Source organism: Castor canadensis, chromosome 5, assembly GCF_047511655.1.
Source record: "Castor canadensis chromosome 5, mCasCan1.hap1v2, whole genome shotgun sequence".
NCBI lineage: Eukaryota > Metazoa > Chordata > Mammalia > Rodentia > Castoridae > Castor > Castor canadensis.
The window spans coordinates 67,366,579-67,383,485 of NC_133390.1; the positions used below are offsets into that span (position 1 = coordinate 67,366,579).

Consider the following 16,907-nt stretch of genomic DNA (forward strand, 5'->3'; position numbering starts at 1 on the left):
TGAGAAGTGATAAGTAACTATAAAGAATAACAAAAACAATTTAGCAACTCTCAACATTGGTTTATACTTACTAAAGGGTAGTAGTTTCAAAACTTTAGTTCTAAACTAGTTTGAAGGAAACCTACAAATTCAATGTTATAAATGCAAATGGAGGCTTTGGGATTAGACCACAAAAGAGAATGTTGATCCAAGCAATTAAACATTATGGCCATTTAGGATGCTATAAAACTGTTTTAAGAGGTCAGTGATAAAGGTGGTTATAGTAACTACAGCCATTTATTTGTGCATTTACTCTACATCACACAAAGGATCAAATCACTTGTTGACACTCTGAATTTTCATCTGACCCCTTCCAAGGTTTCCGGGAGTTCCTGTCCAGAGTTAATCCTGGTTCCCCATGTGCCAGTACTCCTATTGTGCACCCACAGCGTGACATTCATATTTGCCTTCTTCTCAGGAGTCTGTGAGCAAGCAGGGTGTAGATGGGTAGGCCTCTCTAGCTGCAGTCTGGCTTCCCTCCCTGACAGGCAACTGTGGCTCTCAGAGTATAACTGTGGGGTGACTGGGGCTCTTCGCAGGCTTGTTTTCTTAGCCACACAAGACTCACTGTCTTAGTCTGCTTAGCCTGCTGTAACCAAATACCATGAGCTGACTGCTCACAGTTCTGGAGGCTTTCTGGAAATCCAAGGTCAGGGTCTAGCATGCTCAGGCTCTTGGTGAGGGGCCTCCTGCTGATTATGTCCTCCCATGGCCTTCCTTGGTGTGCAAGTACCTTCTCTCCTCTCCTCCCCTCCCCTCCCCTCCTTCCCTCCCCTTCTCCCCTCCTCCCCTCCCCTCCCCTCCTTCCCTCCCCTTCTCCCCTCTTCTCTCCTTCCCTCCTTCCCTCCCCTTCTCCCCTCCTCTCCTCTCCTGCCCTCCTTTCCCCTCTTCTCTTCTCTTCTCTTCTCTCTCTTTTATTAATCCCAACATGGAGGCTCAATCCTCATGACCTCATCTTAACCTAGCTGCCTCCCACAGGCCCCCCTCCATGTAATATCACATTGGGGATTGGGACTTCAAAATGTGATTTGGAAGGGGAGGAGGGACACAGGCATTCAATACTCTGCGAAGTAAGAATTTTAGTCTCATCATTTTACAGATGAGAAAACAAAGGTTTAGAGAGATGAAATAACTTGCCTAAGCCACATAACTAGTAAAGGGGTAGAGCTGGAGTCTGCACCCAGGTTCTCACCAAAGGCCATGCTTCCATCACGTACTTCACATGGATACTTTCTCTTTTTCCCCTTGACGCCTGGGTAGGCCCAACACATACATCTGAACTATGTTGGTTCCCTGATGGCCTTCTACTCTCCCACCATCCTCTGTCTCTTCCCTTGGGATTGGATGTTCAAATGCCTCCCTGGAGTTCTGTTCCCTTTCCTGGAGCAGTCAGGTTCCTGAGGCCAATCAGATAATCTCTGATAGACTTAATTGCAGGAGGATTAAAAGCTGAGATTGGTGACGACATTTTATAAATATGACTTGGAAAATGTGGACAGGGAACACTGCTTTTCTAAGAACTATTTCTGCAGAGACAGTCCCCTGACAAAAATCACAGAGCTGAAGGAACTTATGATCATAAAATTCATGAAAATTCACAAAAATTGCAAAATTACTGCAATGTCAGAAGCAGAAAGGACCTTAAAGAACACAAGTCCAGCTCCCTCATCTTACATGTGGGGAGGCATGGCTTAGAGACTTAGAAACCTCCCTTAGGCAGGGCATATGTAAGACACCTTCATACATTCTGCTCAATCTTGCTGTGAACCTAAAATTGCTCTAAAAAATAATTTTGAAAAAAACCCTACCTAAGAAATAGAGCTATGAATAATCATAAATTAATATTCTTGAAGCCCAGCATATGAATTTCTTCAAAAGCAAGATACTTATTCTATAAGCAAGGAACCATTATTAATGGTTACTTAATAACTAGGCCTTCATTGCTCATCCCACTAATGATCAACCTACATGTGACCCAGTTAACAACAGTCACTTACACCTTTCTATCAACCTAAGTACCTGCCCCAAAGCTGACCATTCAGACAGCCAGCAAGAAGGAACCTCAAGAGCAAAGCTTCAGCCAGGTGCCGGTGGCTCAGCCTGTAATCCTAGCTACTCAGGAGGATCTCAGCCTGGGCAAATAGTTTGTGAGACCCTATCTTGAAAATACCTAATACAAAAATGGGCTGGTGGAGTGGTTCAAGGTGTAGACCCTGAGTTCAAGCCCCAATACAGCAAAAAAAAAAAAAAAAGAGCAAAGCTTCCTTGGTTCCTGTGAGTAAAAACACAGAGGTGTGAAGGGTTAAAACACTGTCCCATGTGCCTTTCAGGACAGATCATCCTCCCCTCCCCCACTGCTTTTCATCTAAGTGACTAGAGACAACCCTGATCAGGCTGTTCCCCTAGCTATAAAACAGGGGAGGAATGCTTATTGCGTAATGTTACTATAAGAATTTAATTAAATAATGCACCCAAACACCCCTGCTACATTCCCAGGAACATGGGTGTTTACTGATTTTGATTATCAATGTGATATATGTCCAAGTGTTATCAAAATATTAGCCTAGATGATGTTACCCCTGAAATACACTTTTTATTTCCTATTTCTCCATAATTTCTATTTTTCTTTCAGTGAGTAGATACATAATACTTTTACATTTGGAAAAATGATTTTTTTTAAAGAAAGCTATTTTTAGAGCAGGGGACTATTGGCTGGTGTTTGGGGAAATGTCATCAGATTGGACTTATTTTTACCAATATTTAAGTAACAAAGAGACCCTGAACTGTCACTACAATCCCAGGGCTATATTTTTACTCAATCAAGGTTTCCATGAATGACAGGGGAACCATGGTCGTAGAGAACAAATTCAGGCAACATCAAAGCAGTTATTTAACAGCAGCTCTCATGACACTTTCCCTTTCTAGAAGTCTGCCCTAGAGTTGGTTCAAAAGGTCAAGTTTGCATTTATATTTTTGTTTTTCCTCCCCTCAATTCAACCAGTCTTTTCTGAGACCTATTTTTAAGCACAGGCTCAGGCACCAAGGGATAGAAAGAGAAGTAAAGCATGGCATTTGTACTCAGTTTATTTCAATCTTTTCCCAGATCTTAATGTCTGCAATTCACTTCCAAATATGCTACCTTCCTCCCACTCCAAAGACGGGGAAAAGATAAAACAATTTTGGCAAAATAATGAGATATGCTGAAGATAGGTAATAGGTACCTGAAGGTCTACTGTCTTTCTACTTTTTTGTTTGTTTTTGGCAGTACTGGGGTTTGAACTCAGGGCCTCACACTTGCTAGGGAGGCACTCTACCACTTGAGTCACTCCACCAGTCCTGGTTTGTGTTAAGATTTTTCCAAGATAGGGTCTCATGAACTATTTGCCTGGGTCTATCTTCAAACTGCAATCCTCCTGGTTTTTGAAACACTTTGTGGGGAGGAAAGGGGGTGCCAAGAGCACCAAGTGTTATAACACATATATTTATTAAGCACTTGCACCAGGGAGAAAGAAGTGATGGCCATTCAGCAGCTGAGAGCACCTGAATCAGCCTTCAACACCTCTGAAGCCATCCGAGCTTTCTGCAGCTACAAGTGTGTGAGTGAGTGTGATGTGCCCCAGGCATGCAGTCTTGCTTCCTTGCAAATTCCTGGAGCAGGATCAGTGGAGGTTGATATCTGTGACTTGTTTACACCTGCACAGCTCCTGGGAGCTGACTACTTGCACCCCACATTTTCCCACCCTCCTCAGGTATTTGGTGCTCACTCTCCTAATTACAGCTCCTTAGGAAGCTTCTGAGGGATCACTGTCCTGACCTTTATGGACCCCTTGGAGGGAAGGATGGGATAGAAAGATGGCAGCCATTTACATGTACAAGTCATTTAAACTCAAAAACTGAGCTGCTAATAGCCAAAACTAGAATCATGGGAACACAAAATAACGGCACTGTATTTTAACCCACGTAATAAAATGAATGTCCATGAGTCTGTACCAGTATAGATGATCAAATAACTGAACAAATGACAGAGAAGGGGCAGCTCTCTCTCTCTCTCTCTCTCTCTCTCTCTCTCTCTCTCTCTCTCTCTCTCTCTCACACACACACACATTCATTTCTGATGAACAAGGAAGTGACAGATGGGAAAAAAAATCACCATTAGGTAAACACCATAGTAATGACTGCTGCAGTTAAAAAACATCAATGGTGCTAAAATTAATGGACTCAACTTTGAAAATAAATAGAGTATCATGTTTCACTAAGTTGCAAAGAATCTCCCTCAAATATGACTACAAAAGGAAGGACAGTAACTTTATAGTGGAGAAATCAACAGATATTACTTTATTGAAGTGACCAAGGCTTAAATCAGCAGTGACAAGACCTACTGATCTGATGACCCTGTGATACGCCACAAAAGGGAAACATCATCACTGTCGTGTATGTGCCAAAGATGGACAGTTTCATTATAGGCAGGAGAAAACATAAGGCAAATTCACTCCACAAAATAGCTATCACTCAAAATCATGAAAGACAAGGAAAAACTCAGGAGCTATTTCAGATCAGAGGAGACTAAAAAAGAAATAAAAACTAAATGTGATGTAGAATCCTTGACAGACTATGGGAACAGAAAAAAAGAACATGATTGATAAACTTCAAATTAAGTCAGATATTTAGTGAATAGTATTGATAAATGGCTATGCAAGAGGTTGATATTAGGGCAAGCTAGGTGAATCCTATCATTTTCACAACTTTTTTACAATCCACAATTAGTTAAAAATAAAAAATTGAAAAAGAATAGCCAGAGACTAAGTGTATCTCAAATTGACACATGGTAGTAAAAAGCACTATTTTTTATATTCCTAATGCTTCAAACCAACCTGGCACACAGCATATGCTCAATGGGATAAATAACGAAAGACTTTCTATGACTTACTAGTCATAGATGATAGATGAAAAAAGAGATGGGGCAAGGAAGGAAAAGTGAATAGAAAAACATAAAAATTAAATGGGTATAGCAGCACACATATGTAATCTCAGCACTTGGGAGGCTGAGGCAAGAGGACTGCAAGTCTGAGGCCAGCCTGGTCTACATAGCAAGTTCCAGGCCATCCTGGGCTATGTAGCAAGACCATGTTCCAAAATAATAATAATAATAAATAATAAAAATTAAAAAGATTAAATGAGTATAAAGCTCTAATTTAGGAGAATTTTTTAAATGGAAAAAGCTTACCTCAATACCAGCTCCCTTTGGTTTGGTAATATCAACACCTTTTAAGAGCAGGGGCCCCATCTCTAATAAATGGCACTTTCTCTTGGTCATGTCCACCACCTTCTGCTCCTCTGCCACTGAGTACTCAAAAAGGAGGCTTCTTGAGTGGGAAGGAGCTCCAACCCAGCCCAGCTTCCTCCATGAGCTCAGAGTATACTGTGTGAGCTTGTTAGTTAGCTTTCTATAACTAATGCAATTACCTGAGGCAATCAACTCAGAAAGAAGAAAGTTCTATTTTACTCACAGTTCTAGAGGTTTCACTCCATGGTGAGTCAGCCTGCTGCTTTTGGGCTGTAGTAAGGCAGCGTATCATGGTGGGTGGAAAGCGTGTGGTCGAATGAAAGTGTTTCCCCAAGAAGAAAGAAAGAGGAGAGGAGAAGTAGGAGAAGGAAGAGGAAAGAAGGGAAGGAGGGGAGAGGGGAGGAAAGAAGGACCTGGGGCACCACTATCCTTTCAAGGACATGGGGCCAGTGATCTGAAGACTATCATCCATCAGGTTCCATCTCTCAAAGGTTCCAATAGTACTGACCTGGTAACTAGTACTTTATCACATGGGCCTCTGGGAGGTATATAAGATCCAAACTATAGCAGACCTCCGGAGCACCTCAGGTTTAAGAAGCTCTGAGATAATGGAAAAAACGAGGCTTTGAAGTCACAAAGTGCTGAGTTCAAGTTCTTGCTATCAGATTGTGAATAGCTGTGGGCAAATAACCTAAATTTTCTGAGTCTATACGGCCATTCATTTAAAAAGGTTTCTCAATGTGTGGTTCTGGAAGTGCTTTTATCAAATACATAAGGGAGTATACTAACACTGTAGATTTCTGGGTCCCACTCCAAATTGAAAGGTCAAAACAGCTGGGACTGAGAGTTAAGAAAAAGAAATTTTAACAAGTAGGGAGTCTTATACACAGTCAAGTCTGAGAACCAATGAAGCAGGAGAATGGACCTAGAGAGAAATAGAACCTTTAGATATGTTCATTTTTCTTCTGGTGAGGAAAAACAGTAAGAAGATCTGTGAAAATGACATTTTTAAAACTGAACTTTGAATAGCTTTTGATTCCATCACATGGGAAATAATCGGAAAGATGCATCACAATATTCAAACCCACACTGCTAAAATAACTGGAAATTGGAAAGAATCCAAATAAATAGTAGCTACTGGGACCCCATTTCATTGATAGTACACCCACATGATGGAACACATGTTTTCATTAAAATGCTGTTTAAAGGAGTTTAACTGCATGGAAGGACTCATGCTCGATACATGAAAAAAAAGATTTTAAAATGTGTTAAATGTAATCCCAATTATGAAACAATTCTGTACATAACATGGCAGAGCCATCTCTCAGGCATCTCTCAGTGGTGGGGTCAGAGAAAGTCTTGTTTTCTTCTTGCAGCTAATTTTTAGGGAGTTTTATGACAGGAAACAATGTTGTTTTCTGGTTTAAAAAAATAACTAGTTTTCCTTTAAAATATACTAAAATTTAAAGATGACACAATACACATGGATCATAACTTTAAGTTACATAAAGTTAGTAACAAGTTATTCCCATTACCTTTAAGGAAACCTATCCTAAATTAGCCCCCAAAGTCCCAATCTCAAAGAAAAACCTCATAAACTGTCAGTAAATTTCAGTGCCAGGGAACCAACCCTGTTGTCTCTCTTGAAATACCTATTCCTGGGCTCCATGCCCAGAGGTTTTTATTTCAAAGGCCTGAAGTGGGGCTGAGAAATCTTTATTTTAAACAGAAACCCAGGTAATTCTGAGGCATGCAGCCAGTCAGGTGTGAGAAACCATTGTTCATTCACAGCTGAAAAAGAGACTAGAAGACCACAGCTGATGTGCTTTGGTTTTCCCATTCTGAATAAGAGGCCTACAAAGAGGGGTTAGTTTTCAAATCATTTGAACGAAGGCACACATACTAAATACCTACACCAAGTGGCACATAAAGTGTGGTAACACAGCCGGTTTTATTACCCTCCCTATCCACTGGCCCTCGGATTATTGGTCAAACAATTCATTATCTTCAGTAATTCTCTTTAAGAGGTATTTTTAATCTGATCAAAGCTATGGACCTGTCTCAAAAACACATGCAAACATGTCCAGGAAAGTTTCTGCAATTTCATAGTTTTGTCCACCAAGGTCAAACCTGCTCTGGAAGATTAAAAACAAACAAACAAACAAAAAAACCCACCTATGTCCAATCAACCACTGTCTCCCTTTCACCACACATTCCAACACTCCCTGGCCAGGTACCAGGAATAGCCCCTACACCCTCTCCGGAGTATCAATTTCTTCACTTCAATCCTATTCATCCCGATCTGCGACTGCTTGAACTTCTTGCATCCTCAATATATTCGTTTCTTCTCTTTAAAAATTAGCTGATTGTTTTTAAAGAGGAAAAAAGCCATCTGTCCTCAACGCTCAAATTACCACCTTCTTTCTGCTCTCTTTCATCACCGGCCAGGGAGGTCTACCTGTGCCTAGCCACCTCCACATCCTCATCCCTCGCCCACCCTGGAACACCTCGCATCCTCGCACACGCCCACCCTCTGTGGCTAACTGCTCAAAGGCCTTTTTTCGGTTCAGATCCCCTTGGACCTTTCTATTTTTCCCTTTGTTATCTAATGGAAGATAGAACATCAAGAGATACCGATCAATAGACACTTGCATGGATGGAGAGTCAGACCAAGCCGGACTTCAGGTGTCACCGAAGTCCTTCGGAACTCGGTGACTAACCCTTTCCCAGGAAGGTCAGAACTCGTCGGTCCCTCGCGGGCCTGGGGCAGGGATCAGCTCATTAGTTTTCCAGGTCAGACGCTGGGAAAGAAGGCTCCCAGGGGAAAGGGGGTTCTGGTGGATGCGTCCCGCAGGGAGACGGGTGCTGGTGGGGGATTCCAGAACCCAGATGCGGAACAGCTGGGGTGCGCCCAGGTTCTATCCCTAGAACATCTCACCTGCCTTCCCCCGCCCGCACCTGGGCCGAGGACCCCCGCCAAGGTGGACCCCCCACCCCCGCCGTGGTGGGCCTCCGCAGGCCCCCCGCCCCGCCCGCCACCCCACCGCGTCCGGGCCGCGCAGGCCCCACGCCCGCCCAGACCCTGCCCGGGAGCGGACCCGCGCGGCAGCCCGGAGACGCCCCATCCAGCGCCCACAAGCCAGGAATTGAGCGTCTCGGCGCGGGCGCAGCAAAGGCCCGGCATACTCACCCCTAACGCGCCACAGCCACCACAGCCCCGGGAAAGAGGATGAGGCGCGGGGCCCGGGACCGCCCTGCACACCGACTCCGCCCCCGAGAGGCGGCCCCGCAGTGCAAGCTCCGCCCCCCGCCCTGAAAGGGGAGGCCCGCGTTCCCGCAGGCCTGGCCCCGCCCACCGGCCAGGCTGGCCCTGCCCCGGCGCGGGAGGAGCGTGGAAGGGGGATGGGGTGGGCAACTCCGCCTCCCCGAGGTCGTAAAACCTTGTGCCAACCGTGGACTCGGTCCTGGGCGCTTCCTAAATTCCATCCCCAATGGAGGCTTCCAATGTCCTGGCAAGGAGACCGTACAAAGTAAACTCGTCTTCCATCATCCTGACAGGTCTCAGCCTTCTCGGCTGCATAATGCATGACTTTGCCTGGCCATTTCCATTTTGCAGGACTGTTGACAATAGTAAGTGAATACATTTTTTCAAATCCTTATTTCTTCAAAAATATTATTGCAGAAAGCCAAGAAAGAATTATGTTTGCACTAAAGATTTGAGTGTAAAATCCTGGCAGGCTAGATTCTCCAGGGTGTCCTCCCACTGCCCTGTTGGGGAAGTAGTGGATCCACTGAGAACTAGCCCTCCCACTCCATCCCGAAAGGAACTGAGGCCACTGAACTCTTAAGAAGGAGATCAGGGGCTATACGGAGGCCACACGTTTATGGTGGCACTGCCATGTGGGATTGAAACAAGGAGATAAGAGCCTAAGCCTCCAGCATCAAGCCAACACCATACTAGAAGTTCCAAGATCCCTGTACTCTGGGCAGAAGCAATGGAAACCCTCTTTAGAGAACACCTGCTCAGTTTGGTCCTAAAATATTCAAAGAGATACAAGGTCACATTTTTTTTTTCTTTTTTGTGGTGCTGAGCATCAAACTCCAGGCTCAGCACATACTAGGCAAGTACTCTGCTACTGAGCTACTCCCCCAGACCATATTCACAATTTTTCTTAATCCACCAGGCACAGGAGGCTACACAGGAATGACAGCAGAATTAATACCCAGCAGAGTTAGACCCTGAAGCACATGTTAAAAGAAAACTTTTGATAAAGTGAACTGAACATTGTTTGAACGAAGAAGGATCCATGAGCCAGGCAGCACTAGAAGGAGTGCGGTGGAAGAAGTGACAGAAAATGCTCCTAAGTACTGTGCTCAGAACTGGCATGGCTTCACTTCCGCACCTCCATTTATCCAAGCAGTTACCAGACTGGGGAAATATAACCCCATTTCTCAGAAAGAGGAATGCCAATTCCTCTTTCTACCACATTATAGATACTTACTTCCAATTTTCTCCATAATATAATTTATAGCAACTTTTTTTCAATCCAACACCATGCGTAGCTTCTGTTATGGGCAGAATTGTGTCCTCACACCACCACTTCATAGGTTGATGCTACAACTACCACTACCCATTACCTCAGATATGACTATATTTGGAAATAGGGCCTTGAAAGAAGTAAGTTTAAATAGGGTCATAAATGTGGGTCCTATTCCAATATGACATGTCTTTAGAAGAAGGAGAAATGAGAACACAGACAACACAGAGGGAAGAACAGGAGACACAGGGAGCAGGTTGCTGCCTCTAAGCCAAGGAGAGGCCTTAGAAGAAAGCAACCCTATTCACACCATCAACTGAGACTTCCAGCCTCTGGAATTATCAGACAATATATTTCTGTTATTTAAGCTACCTGGTCAGTGACATTTTGTTATGATGGCCCTAGTATATTATTATAGCCTCCTTTAATCTGAGATAGTTTGTCCTCTTTCCTTATCTTTCATTAATGCTCCTGAAGCATGCAGGCTACTTGTTTCCTACAATGTTCAATTTGGACTTGTCTGATTATTTTGCTATTAGATTCCAGTTTTGCATTTTGGACCGAAATGTGATAAAGGTGATGTTATATCCTTAGAGCATCAGTTCATATGGGATGCCAATTTGTATTGTCAGTGACCTCTAGAATCATTCATGCTTGGGCCCTGAACACCCATGTAGAAGTCCAACTTCTCTGAGGCTGCCTTGGCTGCCTTGCTATGAAAAGCCCAAGGTAGTCGTGTGGAGAGGCCATGTGGAAAAAGAAAAGAAGATGCCTAGCCACCTCCCAACTATTCCAGCCCCAAGCCACTAAGACTCACTGTAGCTAAAGCTCCAGACATCATACACCAGAGCCTTCCTTGCTGTGACACATCTGAATTCCTGGCTCACAGGATCAAGATATTCAAGAATAATAAATCATTATCCTGAGTTCTGAGGTAAAAGGTGATTTGATATACAGCAATACTCAATACCAAAGCATATCGTATATTACATAATAGTATCTGAATTCCCCGAATTTGACATTGTGTTGTGGCTGTATAGAAAAATGACTTTGTCCTTAAGAGTTGTTTAATGGTGAAGTATCATGTCTGCAATTTATTCACAAATGTTTCAGCTAATATGAGACAGAAAGTGAGAAAGAGAGAGGAGAAAGAGAACAAATATAGCAAACTGTTCACAATTGGTGAATCTAGATAAAGTGCATCAGTTCACTGAGTAATTTTTATAACTTTTCTAAGGCTTATAAAATTTCAAAACAAAAATGGAAATGAAAAAGAGAGAAAGGATTAAATCTCAAAGACTGAACTTCCCCCCCCCCCCCCCGCTGGTTCTGGAGCTCTACAGAGCCCCCCTCAGGTATTCATAGTTAATGCATGCATGTAAGGAAATGATCCCAGAACAGGGGACCAAGGGAACAGCTCCTGTCCCTCAACTAGACTGGGAATGGTTTCATCAACAGACTGGAAAAACTGGTACTTCACAAGGCATTGGGTAGAATACTCAGGAAGGCCTTGCTTCAGTAGTGGAGAAGAATTAGCCTGCACTGAGCATGGCTCTAGATCTGCCTAACATATTACAAAAACAAGACCCAAAAGATCAAGCTTAAATGACTAACTAAAGTGTCTTCCAGCACATAGCGCAAGAAGAATTATAGAAATAAGAAAATATCCAGCACCCAGTAAGATAAAATTCACAATGTCTGGCATCCAAAATGACCATGGGTACAAAGAGGCAAAGAAAACACAACCAATAATGAAAATAATGAACTAAAAGTGATGTAGATGTTAGAATTAACAGAGAGGGATATGTAGACTTTTATAACAGTATCCTATATATTCAAAAAGTCAGTGACAGGGAAGATAAAAGAAAGACAGTACTTGAACTTGTAGAAATGAAAAGTACAATACAAGACACTAACAGATAGATCAGAGATGAGAAATGGAAGTATACTATTGCAAGTTCTTACACTGTATGGGAAGGTTCTTACACTAGATGGGTATAATATCAATTTAGGGTAGAGCTGATAAGTATGCATGATAAACCTTTGAGCATCCACTAAAATAACAAAATAATTATAGCTAATATGGCAACAAAGGAGATAAAATGAAATCATTTTTTAATAATCTACAAGTCCAAAGAAGGGTAGAAAAAAATACAAAAGGGAGAACAAACAATGGGTAAGACAAATAGAAAACAAACAGCAAGATGATATATTCAAACCTAACCATATTATTAATTACATTAATGTAAAGGGTGTAAAACCCCAATTAGAAGGCAGAGATTGTTGGAGTAGATTTTTAAAAAGCAAGATGTGATTATATGCTGCATATAAAACTGCACTTCAAATATGAAGATGATATAACAAATAGGTTATAAAAGAATAGAAAAAAGATATACCTTGCTTACACTAGTTAAAAGAAACAGTAGCTTAGCAGTAGAGTGTGTGCTTAGCATCCACAAGGCTCTAGGCTCAATCCCTATTACCCAAAAAAAAAAAAAGAAAAAGAAACAAGATTAGTTACTTTAAAATTAGGCAAAATAGATTCTGGAGAAAAGACATTGTCATGATAAAGAAGGTCATGTTATAATGATAAAAGGAAAGGTAAATTCATTAAGAGGAAGTAAAATCCCTAAACATTTATGAACCTAATTACAGAGACTTAATATAGACCTGTTAGAACTGTGCAATGAAATAAACAAATCCACAATTAGAGTCAGAGATTTCAACAGTCCTTTCTCAATAATCGCTAGAAAAAATAAAAAGAAAATTAGTGAGGATATATATTTGAACAATGCTACCAACTACTTGACCTAACTGTCATTTATAAAACACTTAACCCAACAACAGCAGAAAACACATTTTTCTCAGGTTCACAGAGAACTATTCAGGGTCATAAAACAAGTCTCAACAAATTCAAAAGAATTCAAGTCATACAAACTATGCTCTTTGACCACAGGGGAATTAAATTAGAAATCAGTAATAGAACTATCCTTGGAAACTCTTCAAGTATTTAACAATGAAACAAAATCTTTCTAAATACTTGGAGATCAAAGAAGAAATCAAAAAGGAAGTTGAAAAGTCTTCTAAACTGAATGAAAATTAAAACACAGTATATCAGCATTTGTAGATGCCACCAAAGCAGGACTTAAGGGAATAGCACTGAATGCCTGCATTAGAAAAGAAGCTCTCAAATCAATGATCTCATAGTTAGTAAAGGCAGAACAAATTAAACCTAAAGTAAACAGAAAGAAAGAAATAATATTAACCAAAACAGAAAATAATGGAAAAGAGAAAAACAACAGAGGGAATCAAATAACCAAAATTTGGTTTTTGGAAGGTTCAATAGATTAAGCTCTAACCAGAGTAATCAGAGAAAAAAAAAGATAAAATATACATATTACCGATATTGGGTAGGGAGAGATGACGTCACTACTGAGTCTACTAGGAAAATAAGAGAGTATTATAATTGCTTTAGGTCAATACATTCCACAACTGAGATAAAATAGACAAAATATTCTCCTCCTCCTCCTTCTTCTTCTTCTTCTTCTAGATAGGGTCCTACTCTGTAGCCTAGACCAGCCTAGAATTCATTATCCTCCTGCATCAGCCTTGCCCAAGCACTGGGATTACAATATTAGAGCTGTGTGCCACCATGCAAAGCAACAAATCCCTTAAAGATGCAAATTTTCAAAGTTCACTCAAGAAGAAGAAATAGATAACACAAATAGCCCTGTATCTACTAAGAAAATTGAAATTGTTGGTAAAAGCCTTCCCACTAAGAAAACACCAGGCCAGAGTAGCCAGTGAGTTTTATAAACAGTTAAGGAAGAAATAATACCAATTATTTACAAACTTTCTCAAAAAACTTGGTAAGGGGGAAATACTTCCCAATTCATCCAATGAAGTCAGCATTACCCTAATATCAAATTCAGACAAAGACATTACAAGAAATAAAGACCCTAGACTCATACTTTTCATGTATATTGATATAAAACTTCTAAACAAAAGTTTAGCAAATTAAACCCAAAAATATTTTCAAAGGAAGAAGTACAAATAGCCAAAAAACTCATGAAGAAATGGTCAACATCCCTGGCCATAAAGGAAATGCAAATCAAATCCACCTTAAGACTCCACCTCACTCCTGTTAGAATGGCTATCATCAAGAACAGAAACAACAAGTTTGTGTTTGGTGAGGATGTGGGGTAAAGTAACCCTCATACACTGTTAGTGGGAGTGTATATTAGTACAATCACTATGGAAAACAGTATGGAGGCTCCCCAAAACACTAAAACTACAACTACCATAAAGATCCAGCAATTCTATTCCCAGGGAGGAACGTAAGTCAGGTTACAATAGAGGCACCTGCACACCCATGTGTATTGCAGCACTATCCACAACAGCTGAGCTATGGAAATAGCCAAGATGCCCCACTACTGATGAATGGATTAGGAAAATGTGGTATTTATATACAATGGAATTTTATTCAGCCATAAAGACAAAACTTTGTCATTTGCAGGTAAATGGACAGAACTGGAGAACATCATCGTAAGTGAAGTTAGCCAGATTCAGAAAGCCAAAGGCCGCATGTTCTCTCTCATATGTAGAATATAGGTCCAATACAAATATAAGCAATATCATATATTCATATAAATATATACCCCAAAGTGGAACTTGTAGAGAAGACTAAGAGAGGAGGATAAGAAGAAAAATAAGAGTGAATAAGGAAGTACATCGCCTCTGTGTAGTTTTTACAACTGAACACTGAAAACTGTTGAACAACACAGGATAGGGGGAAAGAGTAAGGAAGCACAGTGGAGGGGGTTAGATAGATTTAAGCACAATGCATTTACTGGCAAAATACCGAGGCAAAAATCCCACTGAACAGCCGGGCACCAGTACCTCACACCTGTAATCCTAGCTACTCAGGAGGCAGAGATCAGGTGGATCCAGTTAAAAGCCAGCCATGGGCAAGTAGTTCAGCAGATGCTATCTCGTTTAAAAAAAAAAAAAAAAAAACCATCATGAAAAAGGGCTGGCAAAGTGGCTCAATTGGTAAGAACACCTGCCTTGCAAGCCCAGCAAGCATTAGGACCTGAGTTCAAACCCCAGTGCCTCCAAAAAAAAGTCCCAAGGACAAACACCTAAACAATGAAGGACAAAAATGCAAAACAGATTACCCTAAGGGGAGGGGGAAGGTAAATGAAGAAAGTAAAGAAGGTGAATACAGTTGATGTATGAACGAACTCAGGATATAATACATATACATACGGGGTATATATATATATATGGAAATGTCACAATGAAACTTCCAGTATACCATCAGTATACCATCATAAACAAACAAAAATGTCTTTAAAAAGAAAAAGGCAGAAAGTTAAAACAAGGCCTATCCAGGGGTTGGTGCCAGCAGAAAAGGGGAGCACACAGGGTGAAGGAGGTCGAATATGGTAAAAAATACTATGTATTCATGTAATAAAAATGGAACAATGAGACCTGTTGAAACTGTTCTAAGAAGTGGGTAAGGGAATAAAAAAGAAAGATGGAGGGGGTGATACATTGCAAGCCCTTTTGTAAATGTCACAATGTACCCCCAGTGTTATAATATGCCAATAAATTAAAAAAAAAAAAAGTATGGCAGCCAAAAATGTGTAACTTGCTAAATACAATACCTGTGTGCTTTCTTGTTTTCTTTCTTTCTCACCCAAAAGAAATATATATTATATATTTTTGCCTATTCTTTTATCACATAATATATGCTGGGATTAATTCTATATTAGTGAAGAGAGTTTTGGAGTTTTTTGTGGAGCTAAATAATATTCCTTTCTGCTAATGCTAACCTATATTTAAATTGATTGTGTTTTGACATTTAGGTAGTTCCAATATTTTGCAGTTTGATAATGTTGTAATCTGTAACCTTGTACACACTTATTTTTATTTTTTTTGAAAGTTTATTTTTAGAATAAATTCCTAATTGTAATATCTTGATTTTTCTGGACCAAAGGCTAAATGTCCACATAATTGTCTTAGATATTCTAGACTCCACTGTAATGAAATTGTATGAGTCTGTGTTCTAATAGCAGTGTGAGATGCGAGAAATGGTATTTTGTTCTTGTTTGCATCAGAGTTTTACTAATGACAGAGTTCAGCATCTTCTCACACTTAGAGTCATTGTGCTTGCATTTGAATTGTTCATTCCCGTCTTTTCCTCTCTGTTTAGGACTTCTCTGGGGCTTGTTGCTCTCATTTGTAAAATTATATAACTACAGTACTTAATAAATATATATGCAATGTTGGCCCTTTTTATATAATAAAAATATATTTATTTATTTATATTTATATTTATATGAACCCAACAATATAAATAGGATAATAATACAAAACATGGCCAAGTGGGGTTCATTCCAAGAATGCAGAATTGGTTTAAGATTTAAAAATCTTTGAATGTAATTTACTATATAAGCAAACTAAATAAAGAAAATAATATGATCATCTCACTAGACAGAAAATGCATTTGACAAAATCCATTATGCAGTCCCGATAAAAATTCTCCACAAACTAGGAATATGAAAGCATTTCCTTAGCCTGGTAAAAGGCACTGATGAAAAATCTACAGCCAGCATCATACTCAATGGTGAAAGACTGACTGCTTTCCAGCTAAAATCAGGAATAACACAAGGCTTTCCTCTATCACAACTTCTATTCGATATTCAATAGTATACAATGGTAGATGCAAATTTTTTGACACAATTTTAACAGTCAACCGGACAACATATATAAGAGAATGACTAAGTAGGGTTCGTGAGGGTTGGTTGAACACTTAAAAATCAGTCAATGTAGCTGGGCCTGGTGGCTCATGTCTATAATCCTAGCTACTTGAGAGGATGAAATTAGGAGGATCATGGTTTGAGGTCAACCAGAGCAAACAGTTCAAGAGAACCCCCAACTCCAAAAGAACCAGAGCAAAATGGACTAGAGGTATGGATCAAGAGGTAGAGTGACTGCTTTGCAAGCTTGAAGCAGAGTTCAAACCCCAGTCCCACCCCGCC

General features: G+C 40.5%; 1 protein-coding gene across 2 annotated transcripts in view; it reads right to left on the reverse strand.

The window, feature by feature from the left end:
• The window catches only part of B4galt4 (beta-1,4-galactosyltransferase 4), a 39,008-nt gene extending 30,350 nt beyond the window's left edge, over positions 1 to 8,658 (reverse strand). For both annotated transcript variants that reach the window (XM_074073219.1, XM_074073218.1), the window contains exon 1: positions 8,514 to 8,658. The gene's annotated coding sequence lies outside the window, so the exon portion shown is untranslated. The remainder of the gene's footprint in view (positions 1 to 8,513) is intronic.
• Between the last annotated feature and the right edge of the window lie 8,249 nt (positions 8,659 to 16,907).